A 12903-nucleotide genomic window follows, 5' to 3' on the forward strand; every position below is an offset into this window, starting at 1 on the left:
GCGCAGCTTACATGTGGAACCAAAGTTCTTGTTGATGAACCAGCCCGGTACGTCGGCTGTTTCATAATTGCTAGACACCCAGAAGAAGTCGTCATCATGTAAGTCCTTGTCTGGGGTGCCGGTCACTATTTTCTCTTTGCCCGGTCTTATTTTTAAATAATAGGCCAGGTCGTCGCCGGTGTGCCAAGGGTGTATTGTCGTAGTATCTCGGCTAAACCTAAGTTTGTTCCTAACCGGTTGTTTAGCTCGTGCACGCCATTAATTATTCGGTAAGTATTGGTCAAAACTTGGGTGGGTGCTAGCCCGGTGCGGCGCAGAAATTCGGTCATCAAAGGGTTGACCGGGAAGCAGAGGCCTCCTTCAATTACTGACAGCACGGTGAAGGGGCATTGGTCAAGCCTGTCCCAAAGGATTGTTTCCATCTCGGCGAACTCTAAATGGACATCTATCGGGATACCGTATTCTTCCCTGAAGGCGGCCAAGGCAGCAGGTGTGTCCACAAGGAAGCGGAATTTCCCGATGTGTGGCCGACTAATTTAGGTCAGCTGAGGTGGTTTGGCACAGGCTGGGAATTAATGGCTGCTTGGTCCTTGAGAGCCTCAGAATTAGTCTTTGGTCCCCTTGGACTCTGCAGGAAAACGGAGGGTAATTGTAAGTGGGAGCGCGGTCGTGCAAAACGAGCTAGAGTTGAGCTCAGTCATAGATTGTGCCAAACCACCTCGGTCGTAAGGCTAGCCAAGGAGCTCGGTCGCTCAAGCGAACCAGAGATTAGCCCGGTCGAGCGGCCAAGTCCTTTTTGCTACCCCGGTTTCTACTAAGGTTGGGACAAACTAAAGATTTGCTCGGTCTGAATGATTTTTGGGATCGGATGAAGATCTGGAGCCCGGTCTGCCCCAGATCTTCATTGTTCATCAGGGAAATTGAAGAACAGCGAAGAAACTAAGGGGCATTGAAGGTTTTGGGTGGGGGGAGGCACTAAAACATACGGATTTGGTGCCATAAAAAAAATATGAAATGAAAATAGTAATAATAAGGGCTGGGGGACTTACCAATGAAAGGCAGAGGCTCCTTCTTCGAACGCGAGTTCAGAGATGGCGAGAGAGAAAGGGCAAGAGCACAGAGACGCTTGAAACGGGGGAATGTCAGTGAGAATGAATCAAAGAGGGAGGGGGCATGTTTATTGTGGAAGAAAAACCGACCAAATTCGAATTTCAGGGGACGATTGGGTTGGCTGCTCGAGGACCAATGGGAGATTGACACGTGACCCCATTAATGGCAGCGTCAGAGTTGAAGAGACAAGAAGGTCAGACGAAGCGTCGACCGAGCAAGACAAGGATCTGAGCGCGGAAATTAGCCCGGTTTGCCTCTTGCAAATTATGAACCGAGGAAGAGTTTATCCCGGTCGGAACAGGTAATCCCGGTCACGCTGGCGCGGACGGAATTAAGGGGCAATTAAGAAGGAAAAATATGATCTGGATTGGGCCATGGTAATACCAAGCAAATTGTGGGCCGAACACATTTGGGCCATGGTATCCTGGGTCCACCCAGAAGTGATTTTTGCTCGGCAATGGCAAAGGCATGTGGAACTGAGTTATTTCACCTTGTCGGCACGGAAGCCGGTCAAGTAAGGGTTCTACGGTTTATGCATTGCGCGGTTGGAAAGCACGCATCCATATCTCGGCGCGAAGGCTCATGCCTGAAGCTCGGCAGGAAAGACTTTGGTTGACCGGTATGACCAATCTGCAGCTTGGCTTCGTCGGAATGCAGTCGAGCATGGTTGGAAAGGAGCTCGGTTATTGGGGGCACTTGGGCATCAAACGATGTATGGCCGTTGACAGCCGAGACGCTACAGTCCGACTGCCAAGCTCCCAATACAGTGGGCTGGCAATCGGGTTAGGTGATGTTCAACAAGATTTGTGCTGACCGATGGGATAGCAGCACCACGTGTCGAGAGACGAATGTGGGTAGATTTGAGGCGCAGAAGGTATATAAGCAAGTCTGCGCCCCCCATGCTGGACAGATGAACATTTGGTAAGAGAAACACTTACACTCAACTCTCTCCTCACTCTCTCTATCCTCAGGTATGTGCTAACTTGATCGTCGAAGGGGTTTTCCGGCCACACACCGCCGGGTAGCTCACTGTTGTTGTGCATGCAGGTGATCGGACAGAAACGGAACTTGGAAGAAAGGAATACGGGCTTGCCTGAATATCTGCTCCCCGTACAGGATCGATAGGGTTTTTTGGGAGTTGATTTTGATCTTAGAGCATCTCCAATGGTTTATCTAAACATTCCTATAAAATATATATTTTATTTTACCTATTAACTGTTACATATTTCTACTCTAACTATGCTCTTTATTTTAGCTATTCATCTAAATACTATTACCTTTATAGAATGTTATGTCAACAACAAAGATGGAGGGAAATAATCCTAATGATTAAATGCATTTTGCCTAACCTTGAAGGCTAGCTACATGTAGCTAGTGAATGTGAGTTGAGCCAAAATGCCTAATTATATGCCTAGTGCATTGGAGTTGAAAAAAGTGAGTCACACTAGGCAATTTGACTAACAAGCATTATATGCCTAGTGGGTTGGAGATGCTCTTATGGTTATATTGGAGATTCAAGAGGTGGCGTTACTGGGGTCGATCACGTCGGTGCTGGTATTGGCTTTACACATGGACGCAAGGAGAGAGAAACAGTCATAAATTAGGGATTTGTTTTGTAATGGAATTTAGACATGAGGCTTGATTGATACTACGGTGGAAGACTGAGCTTCGGATATTTGGAGAAGTGGTGTGGTGGGGATGCGGTGGAGAGAGGCATACCTCAGTAGCTAAGGGTGAATACTTGACGGAACAGGCAAAGGAGAAGTAGTGGCCTCCTTGTCGTTGTTGATGATGATGGCATTTTCTCTCTCTCTCTCTCTCTTACACATGTATGTACTCTATTTCTTTTACTAAAATGTGTTGCTGTAGAAATGGAGAGATAGAGATACAACAAGTGGTCACCATAGATTATTTTTTGGCAAATTATCAACACTCCATCAAGGTTTGACTAAAATACGGATTCGTCCTGAAGTTTGAGAAATTACATCCCGCCCCTGAAGTATATTTTGTATAACAAATTACCTTGTTATGCAAATATAAATCTCGGGAGGTAATTTGTTATGTAAATATAAACCTCAGGGGCAATTTGTAATTTTTAAAATCTTAGGAGAATTCGTATTTTAATCAAACTTCGAGGGGTGTTGGTAATTTGCCTTTTATTATTATTTTTTAGTTCTTCTTCTTGTTAATGATGATAATGATCTGAGATTTCAAATCTGTTTTTTCTTTTTCTTTTTTTTGGTAGTGTTGTTGATGATGATAGTGATGAAAGATCGCAACACAGTGAGAGAGGGGGGGAAAAGATTTGAACATATAGAATTTAGTTTGTTTTGCTATTTCAACAAATACAAAAAATAAATAAAAAAACTGAATAGAATATTTTTCAACAAATAGAGAGAGAAAAGAAAAATGGATAGAGTAGAGAGAGTTTGAAAATGAAAATTCCACAGATAGGTTAAAAAATTTAGCAGATAAAATTTTTTGAACAGAGACTAAAAATAAATTCAATAGATAAAAAAATTTGAACAAATAGATAAGAATTTTGAACAGATGGATAAAATTTTTTGAACACATAGAAAAAAAAAATTGAACAGATAATCAACGAAAGCCAAGAGATTAAAAAAAATCAATAGATAAATTAAAGGATAAAATAAAAAAACAAAATGTCCTCCGAAATAAACAAAACGACTTTTTATCAAATTATTTCACAAAAGATAAATCTCTCACGAGCAAAAAAATATCTATTATACCTAATATCTTATAACATCATTAGATTGGATTTATTATCATTTTACTCTTTTTTATTTATCAAAAAAATAATTCCCGTTTTTTAATCCCTCTGGCAACACCACCTAAAAGCAACAGTTCCTGTTTTAATATTTATATGATGTTTCATTCCAGGGAATTGTCCAACATAGAGTAACTTAAGTGGAATAAATAGAAAGTAGAAAAAAAAAATCAAAAATGCTAGACGTCTCAAAAATTCTACCAAAAGTTTTACCAAATGTCTCACATGGGTGTGGAATCCACATGGGACCCACATTGTGTGGGTCCCACACCCATATGAGACATTTGATAAAACTTTTGATAGAATATTTGAGGTCTCTAGCATTGCTTAAAAAAAAATATGTACCCACGTTGATGGTCAACTTGTCCGCTACTGTCTCAACAAGAGGACATCCAAAAGCTGAAGTGAGGGGGCTACCATCAGATGACTCAAAAAGGAAGTCTTGCAATGGTATTCCATATCTAGTGACAAAAGTGGCCTTTAAACCCCCAAATAAAGGCATACCGTGGCTCTATTCCAATTCTGACTGCAAAGAAAAGGTCATCAGTATAGAGAATTGTTTTTACAAAAAATAAATAAATAAATAAATCAAATAAAAAAATAAATCCAAATGTGTTTATATGATAAAAATTAACTTAATGAAGCGTAATATTCATTAGTAAAATGAGTATAAATTATAAATTCTCTTTTCTTTTTTTTGGGGGGGAGGGGGAGGGGGTGGGGTAAATTCTAGGTCAATAAATTTGAATTTGTAGTGTGGTTGATTTATTTAACATTAACATTAAGAAAATTTTCCATCGTTTCATTTATTTATTTATTTTTTTAAATTGATCACTGCATGAAACTGAGATCATTCTTTCATCCAAATGGAAAAGGAAAAAAAAATCTATAGGGGGAAATAGTAAAATCAAAAACTCAAATAGACCAAAAGCTGAACAACAATTCTTATCAAACCAAACTTGCAGTCTTTGAATAAGTTGAGAAAACACAATGAGACTAGCAAAACCTAGCCAGGGCAGAAATATATATGGCAATCGGCTCCGTTTGTTTCGACTTAAAATATTTTACACAAAAAATTATTTTTCATATAAATTAATTTTACACACAAAAAAAAATGTTTTTGTTTTTCGATGTTTGGTTGACATTTGAAAAAAAAAAATTATTGCCTAAAAGGGAAATTTCAATTCAATAAGTGTCATTTATGATTTTTTTGTGAGCTAAGATTGTTATTTAAAAATACTAAATGTGTTGAAAAGGTAATGAGTGAAAGTTAATTTAATTTCATAAAAATTGACTTAGAGAATTTTTAATGGCAAATCATTTTTTTTTTAAAATAGATGCAACGATATTTTTCTTAAAAAATGTTTTATTTAATTTTGTACAACCAGACAACGAAAAATGAGTAAAATATTTTTGATAAAACAAATGTAGCCAAAATGAAGGATTGTATGTCTATATATATGTATGTATATGTACATTAAGGAGTTGGTGGAAGTGGTGGTGGAGGTTGAGGTTGGAGGTGTTGGGGTGGTGGTGGTGGTGGCGACAGTGGTAGTGATGGTAGTGATAGGGTGGAGGTGGTAGTTGTTGTGGTGGTTTCGTAGCAATGGAGGTGGTGACGGCAACGACAGTGATGGTGGTGGTGGTAATGTGGTAGTGGAGGTGATGGTAGTGGTAGCATTACTAAAAGTTTATTTCGGAAAACGTTTTTTGACTTTTAAAAGTGAAAAATATTTTTTGTCCAAATATTCTTGTTTTCCATTGACTATGGAAAATATTTTCTGATGACTTTTGTTTTCCATCATACCAAATACAAGAAAATGTAGAAAATATTTTTTAAAGAATATTTTTCGTCAAAACAAATGGAGTTGATTATGCTTAATGTAATAAATTGGACTAATGTTGAAGCCAGAAAAAAAAAAAAAAACAAACAAACAAACAAACAGAGACATGCCTGAAAAGCATATGAATCCTGGACAATGTAGCAATTGAAATTTCAAGAATTACATTGAAATCTAGTTACTCTACAGTTGATAACAGAAAATAAGAAACAATAACTATATTCCTAGAATCTATACGTAATATACTCCCTATTTCATTAGCTTGTAGGGGTTGATATAAATAATCGACATAAACAGATAGATGTGATATATATGTATTAGCCTGAAAGTGTTCAACATCTAAAATATGAAACTATTTTCCATAAATAAAAAAGAAAAAGAAATTAGTGCAGTGCATTTTTTGTAGTTAAATAGTAAGGGAATCTACATGTAAGTTATACTAAGTGAACTTATTATTCAATAGGTCCTGTGAGAATTAATTACGTTTTTCATAAAACAGTATTAAAAAAGTCACTAATTATTATTTTTTAATGACAATTTAAAAATTGTCCAAAAAATATCAGTAATTATAAGTTTTAGCGACAGTTTAAAAAAATCATCACAAAAAAATGTCACTAATTTTAAACTTTCAGTGAAAGTTTGAAAAATTCTTTACAGAAAAAATGTCACTAATTATAAATTTTAGTGACAATTTATAAAAACCGTAACAAAAAAAGTTACTAATTGTTAATTTTTAGAGACGTGTAAAAAATATCACAAAAAATTATTTTTAACGACGATTTTATTAGGACTTATTTTCAATAGAACTTGATGGCATTTAAATTTAACTATTATAACTGTACGGGGAGCAAATATTCCGGCAAGCCCGTACTCCTTTCTTCCGAGCTCCGTTTATGTCCAATCACCTGCGCGCAAAGAATGGTGAGCTACCCGGCGGTGTGTGGCCGGAAAAATCCTCCGACGATCAAGTTAGCACACACCTTAAGATAGAGAGAGAGAGAGAGAAGAGTGTGGGTGTAAGAATTTCTTTACCAAAATGTTCGTGTGCGTATGGGGGGGTGCAGGCATGCTTAAATACCCTCTGCGCCTCATATCCACTCACAGTCATCTCCCGACACGTGGCTCTGCTATCCCATCTGTCAGCATAAACTTTGCTGAACGTCACCTAATCCCAACTGCCTGCCTTCTCAATTGGAGCTCGGCAGTCGAGCTTCTCTATCCACGGCCGTGCTATGCTTCATACCCAAGCTCTTCACTGGCTAGGCCCAGGGAGGACCGGGCTAGGCGGCATCTCGGAAAAGCCGAGCCCGAGGCACCTCCTGTGGTCGGCCTTCCTGCCGATCAAACGGTTTCCTCGGTTGACCACGCCTTTCCGGGCGCCGGTCGCTCAGCTTGTCTGGCTTCAGCCATCCCCTGATCAAGCAGCTCGGTCAAACCGAGCACTGCCTTGCCGAGCTTCTTTACGGTCCGGGACGGCACACACTTGGCCCAATTCCTACCCGGGCCAAGTTCTGGCAGGCCATCTCCAGGGGGATAGTCGATCATCTCGGCCCCATGCACGGTTGGACTCTCAACCTACTCGGTCGTTGCCTCGGCCCAATTCCAGATCATAAATCACCCTCTCAATTGCCCCTTAATTCCGTCCGCGAAAGCGTGACTGGGATTACTCACTTCGGCCGAGATAACATTTCTCCGGTCTTCAAGATGCCAAATGGCGACCGGGCTAGTTAACATAACTGTCTGCAAACTTGCCCGGTTATACTCCTCGACTGACATCCTTTTCTTCGAAAGTAGCTCGGTTGGCTCTTCGACTCTTCAACCCGTCGCTTCAGTCCTGACGTCGCCATAAATGGGGACACGTGGCGGGCTGCCATTGGTCATCGAGCAGCCAACCCGCCGTTTTTGCCAGAATTTTGAATTTGGGCGGCCTCTCTCTTGTCTATACATACAGGACCTTCCAAACTTCATCTCCTCCTACTGTCGTTCTGTTATACGACTCCAGAGCCCTAGCATCCTTGCCTTGGCCTCGTCTGCCATTCTTCGTGTTTGAGGGGATAGATCCTGCCCTTCACTTGGTGAGTCCTTCTACCCTTATTTTGTTGCTATTTTCTTTCATATTACACACATTAGGGCACAAAAACATAGCTCTTAGGGCATAGGCCATAGAAACCGTCCCAAACCTCCCACTGTTCTTGGTGTTCTTCATCTTCCTGAAGAACACTGAAGAACTGGGGCGAACCGGGCTCCTGGTCTTCTTTTGATCCAAAAAACCAATCAAACCGAGCAAATAACATGTTTGTCTCAACCCCAGCAAAAACCGAGATAATAAAAGGACTTGGTCGCTCAACCGGGCTAACATCTGGTCTGCTTGGGTGACCGGGCTCCTTAGTTAGAATAGGCAACCGAGGTGGTTTGGCACTCCTACTGACCGAGCTAAAATCCAGCTCCTTTTGCGCGACCGCGCTCACACTTACACTTGCCATCCTTTTCCTGCAGAGTCCAAAGGGACCACTGTCATTCCTGAGGCTCTCAGGACCGAGCAGCAACCAATTACCACAGTGCCAAACCCCTCAGCCGGGCTATACTAAGCCGGCCACAAATGGGGAAATTTCGCTTCCTAGTGGATACTCCGGCCGCGCTAGCTGCATTCAGAGAGGAGTACGACATCCCGGCCGACGTCCATCTCGAACTGGCTGAAGAGGAGACAACACCCTGGGGCAGACTAGACCAATGCCCCCTTCACCGTTCTCTTAATTGTCGAAGGGGGCCTCCGTTTCCCGCTCAACCCACTTATCACCGAGTTCCTCCGCCGCACCGGGCTGGCACCCACACAAGTGTCCACTAATACTTATAGAATTATCAACGGCGTTCATGAATTGAACAATCGGCTAGGCACCAACTTAGGTCTAGCCGAGATATTGAGGCAATACACAATGGGCTACACCGGTGATGGCCTAGCTTATTACTTGAAGATAAGACCGGGCAAGGAAAAAATTGTAACCGGCACCCCGGATAAAGATCTGCACGACGATGATTTTTTCTGGGTGTCTGGTAATTACGAAACAGCCGAGGTGCCGGGCTGGTTTATAAACAAGGACTTCGGTTCTTCATGTAAGCCGCTCAAACTTGCTCGGTTAACCTAACTCTATACTCTGTAACTAACCGTTTTTCCTGTTTCTTTTGCAGCAATCCAAGCCTTGCAAGCCAACTATCAATTTCCCAACGTCGAAGCAATTCCGACCGTGCTTCGGTATTCCCACCGAGATTGCAACGATTTACTCGGCTGCACCCCGTCCTACAGGTATTCTGCTTTGCGCCAGAGTAGAGTAACTGACTTCCTCCGCGCTCCTTCGCCACCTCCAGACCCTACCCTTCCTGACGTCCCCTCAATCCGGTTAACAGATGAGCAAGAAATGGCCAAAAGAAGTCGAATCAAAAACCTTCTCACCGCAACCTCGACCGAGATACCGAGCATTGTCACCCGCTCCCCGGCTGCCGGTCAATCTAGTGCCGCCGTGGTTGCCTTAGCTTCTCCAGTCGCCGGGTAGTCTAGCAGAGAAACACGCCGGGCTGGAAAAAGACCACGGGCAGATCCCTCTGCCGAGCTCGTAGCCGAGCTGACAACCGAACATCCAACTGACGTTCCTGTCCCTGTGCCGGCCTGGCGACCATAGCTGAAGCACTGGGGACAAGACATCCCGGCCACGGCTTCAATTAAGGGCGACAAAGAACATTTGCTCGCCTTCGATCTCTCCAAAGCTCTTCTTCTACCAAGCGACGTGGTCGGCAGCGACCACGTCCCTGACACTCGGTTGGTGAAATCATTAGTGAAGTCCATGGCTAGAGTAAGTCAGTGTGCCTCTAAAATTTGCATAAGTGTTTGCCCGGTTCCATTTCTAATCAACTTTGCTTCTTGCAGGCCATTCAAAAACAACATCTGGTTTTGGAGTGCATCCATAGACTTCGGCAAAAGGCCAATGACACCGCCAGCCAGGTCGAGAGCCTTCAAGCCGAGCTCGGCCGGGCAAAGTCTTCACTTGAGATGGCCAACGCCGACAACAACAGACTGCTCGGTCAGCTTGATGCGGCCGAGAAAAAACGGGATGAGCTCCAGACCGAGGTAGACGCGCTCAAAAAGTCGAAGAAGAAAGCTTGCCGGGCTGCTAACAACGCCGGCTTTAATGAAGCCGAGCAGAGCTACAAGAAGCAAGTCTTTGCAACACAAGACATCTACTTCAAGGCTGGCTGGAAGTCCGCCTGCGAACACCTCGGCCAGGGCTCTGACACCGACGTATTTGCCAACCCTCCTCCAGCTTCGCTACCGGTCTACCTCGTGCCTTATGCAAACGACGTCTTCAGCGCTTTGCAAGCTGAGGCCGAGGAAGGGCTTGAAGAGGGAGACGGTGAGACAGAATCTGAGGCAGAAGAGGCCAAGGTGCAAAAGCAGCCCGGCAATGATGAGCCCGGTGCCCAAGACATAAGTCCAACCATCAACCTTGATGCCGGCGAGGACGAGTTTACCAATCTCTCCCCCTTAGTTTAGTTTTCGTTTCTTTTTTTTGTATTTTTGCTTTCAACGCTTCTGATGTAACCGGGCTATGTCCCCACCTTTTGTATGGATTTTCTTATCAATGAAAAAGTCAAATTTTGCCAAGTGTTTGCACGGTTGTGATCAATTCCATTGTCAGCAAAACATCTCGGTATAAATCATAGTTTGAACAAAACACCTCGTCAACCGGAATTCATAACTCGGTTGAAGTACTTAAGCAGAACAAACATCAAGTTCATAAACCGAAATAACCATCTCGGTTGGTAATAACAAAGTTGAACAAATCATCAACACTTCCAACCGGATTAGATCATCTCGGTTGGAAATCCGAAGTTGGACAAAACACCAACTCTTCCAACCGGAGTAAATCATCTCGGTTGGGAATCCGAAGTTGGACAAAACACCAACTCTTCCAACCGGAGTAAATCATCTCGGTTGGGAATCCGAAGTTGGACAAAACACCAACACTTCCAACCGGAGTAAATCATCTCGGTTGGGAATCCGAAGTTGGACAAAACACCAACACTTCCAACCGGAGTAAATCATCTCGGTCCTTAACATTAAAACAACAGTCCAAGTGCTAAAGCAAAATTACTTCTATAAATTGACAAAAAGAATTACATGCTACAGTGCAAGCCAAAAAATTTCTTTGCACAAGAAAAGAAAGCAAAAGCTTAAAAATAATACAGTTTCAAGTTGGCCGCATTCCATGGCCGGGGTATTGCTCTTCCCTCTAAATCCTCCAAGTGGTAAGCCCCCATGCCCGCCAGACCGGTGATCTTGTAGGGTCCTTCCCAATTTGCCCCTAGTTTGCCTTCTCCTAGCACTAGGGTGTTGCCTATAACCTTCCTCAAAACCCAATCACCAACCTTGAATGGTCTGGGGTGCACCGTCTTGTTGTATTTCTTGGAGAGCTCTTGTTGGTAGGCGGCCGCATGGATGAGGGCCTTCTCCCGACGCTCTTCCACTAGGTCCAATTCCAAGGCAATAACCTCGGCATTAAGTTCGGGCTCGAAATTCTCGCTTCTTAGGGTGGGCATGCCAACTTCCAAGGGTATGACCACCTCCATGTCATAAGCCAAAGCATATGGAGTTTCCCTGGTAGAACGTCGCGGGGTTGTTCGGTACGCCCAAAGGACGCTGGGTAATTCCTCAGCCCATTTTCCCTTTGCCTTCTCCAGCCGTTTCTTCAACCCATCTAGTATAGTCTTGTTTGATGCCTCGGCTTGACCATTGGACTGCAGGTAAGCCGGGGTGGAGTTGTAGAATTCTATCTTCAAATCTTCGCAAAATCCTCTGAATAGGCGACCATCAAACTGGGTGCCGTCGTCAGAGATCAAGATCTTAGGGACGCCAAACCGCGTGACCACGTTCTGCCAGACAAACCGCTTCACGTCTTTCTCTTTGATGGTTGCCAAGGGCTCAGCTTCGACCCATTTCGTGAAGTAATCTGTGGCCGCGATGAAGAATTTCCGGTTGTCTGGTGCTATTGGCAGTGGTCCTACTATATCTAGCCCCCACATGGCGAAGGGCCAAGGACTGGTGAGGAAAAGAAGTTCCCTAGCAGGCTGATGGATCTGATGGGCGAATTTTTGGCATTTTTCGTACATGCGGACGTACTTTTGTGCGTCTACCTGCATGCATGGCCACCAGTATCCCTACGAGATAGCTCGGTAGGCCAAGGACCTGCCCCCTATGTGGCTACCACAAATGCCTTCATGAATTTCGTACAAGAAGGCCTCCACACTATTCGGGTGCACGCACTTTAGATAAGGACTAGTGAAGGACTTCTTATACAACGCGCCAGATGGAGAGAGCCAAAACCGCTCTGACTTCACACGGATTTTGTGTGCGTCTTTCTTGTCAGTTGGAAGAGTCCGGTCTCTAAGGAACAAGATCAAGGGGTCCATCCAGGAAGGACCTAGCGCGGCGCAGAGTACATCCGTCTGCCCGGCGTCTTCAATGCTTGGCCGCGGAAGAAAGTCAATTAACAGGGGGTTTGGAGACGTACTATCTACCATGGAAGCGAGACCGGCCAGTTCATCAGCTCGGCTGTTTTCTTCCCGGCCAATCTGTTGGACTCTGATTGCCTCAAACTGCTTGATATGTTCCCTGACCAGAGATTGGTACTTCGCCATCCTGTCGTCCTTTGCTTCATAAATCCTAGAGACTTGGTTAACCACAAGCTGGGAATCACTGTACACCAGGAGCTCGGCAGCCTTCATTTGGATTGCGCTCTTGAGCCCGGCGAGAAGTGCCTCGTACTCAGCCTCATTGTTAGATGCTGGGAAGCCAAGCGTGATAGAATGTTCAATGGTTAGGCCATCCGGGGAGATAAGAACGATACCTAGGCCGGCACCATGACGGTTGGACGCTCCATCAACAAAAAGTTTCCACATTTCCCCCACAAAAAGCTTCCAGCAGTCTGATGGGTCCTGAGAGTTGCGAAGGGCAGTGGGATCACCACTGCTCGGCTGTGCGGTTTCAAGTTCTGTGTTGACCGGTTCTAATTCAGTCCCCCTTGGTGATTCGGCACCAGACTCAGCAAGTTGTTCTATAATGCTCAAGTCCGTGGGCGAATCATCAGGGTGCGGTGTTAAGCCGGCAGCAGGTTC

General features: G+C 43.9%; 1 long non-coding RNA gene across 5 annotated transcripts in view; it reads right to left on the reverse strand.

The window, feature by feature from the left end:
• LOC114319057 (uncharacterized) overlaps nucleotides 1-12903 on the reverse strand; it is a 33863-nt gene that overhangs the window by 12249 nt on the left and 8711 nt on the right. For all 5 annotated transcript variants that reach the window (XR_014337830.1, XR_014337829.1, XR_014337827.1 and 2 more), the window contains exon 2: nucleotides 12-4420. This is a non-coding gene — a long non-coding RNA (uncharacterized LOC114319057). The remainder of the gene's footprint in view (nucleotides 1-11; nucleotides 4421-12903) is intronic.

This window comes from Camellia sinensis, chromosome 8 (genome assembly GCF_055761805.1).
Source record: "Camellia sinensis isolate YWXY chromosome 8, ASM5576180v1, whole genome shotgun sequence".
NCBI classification, from domain to species: domain Eukaryota; kingdom Viridiplantae; phylum Streptophyta; class Magnoliopsida; order Ericales; family Theaceae; genus Camellia; species Camellia sinensis.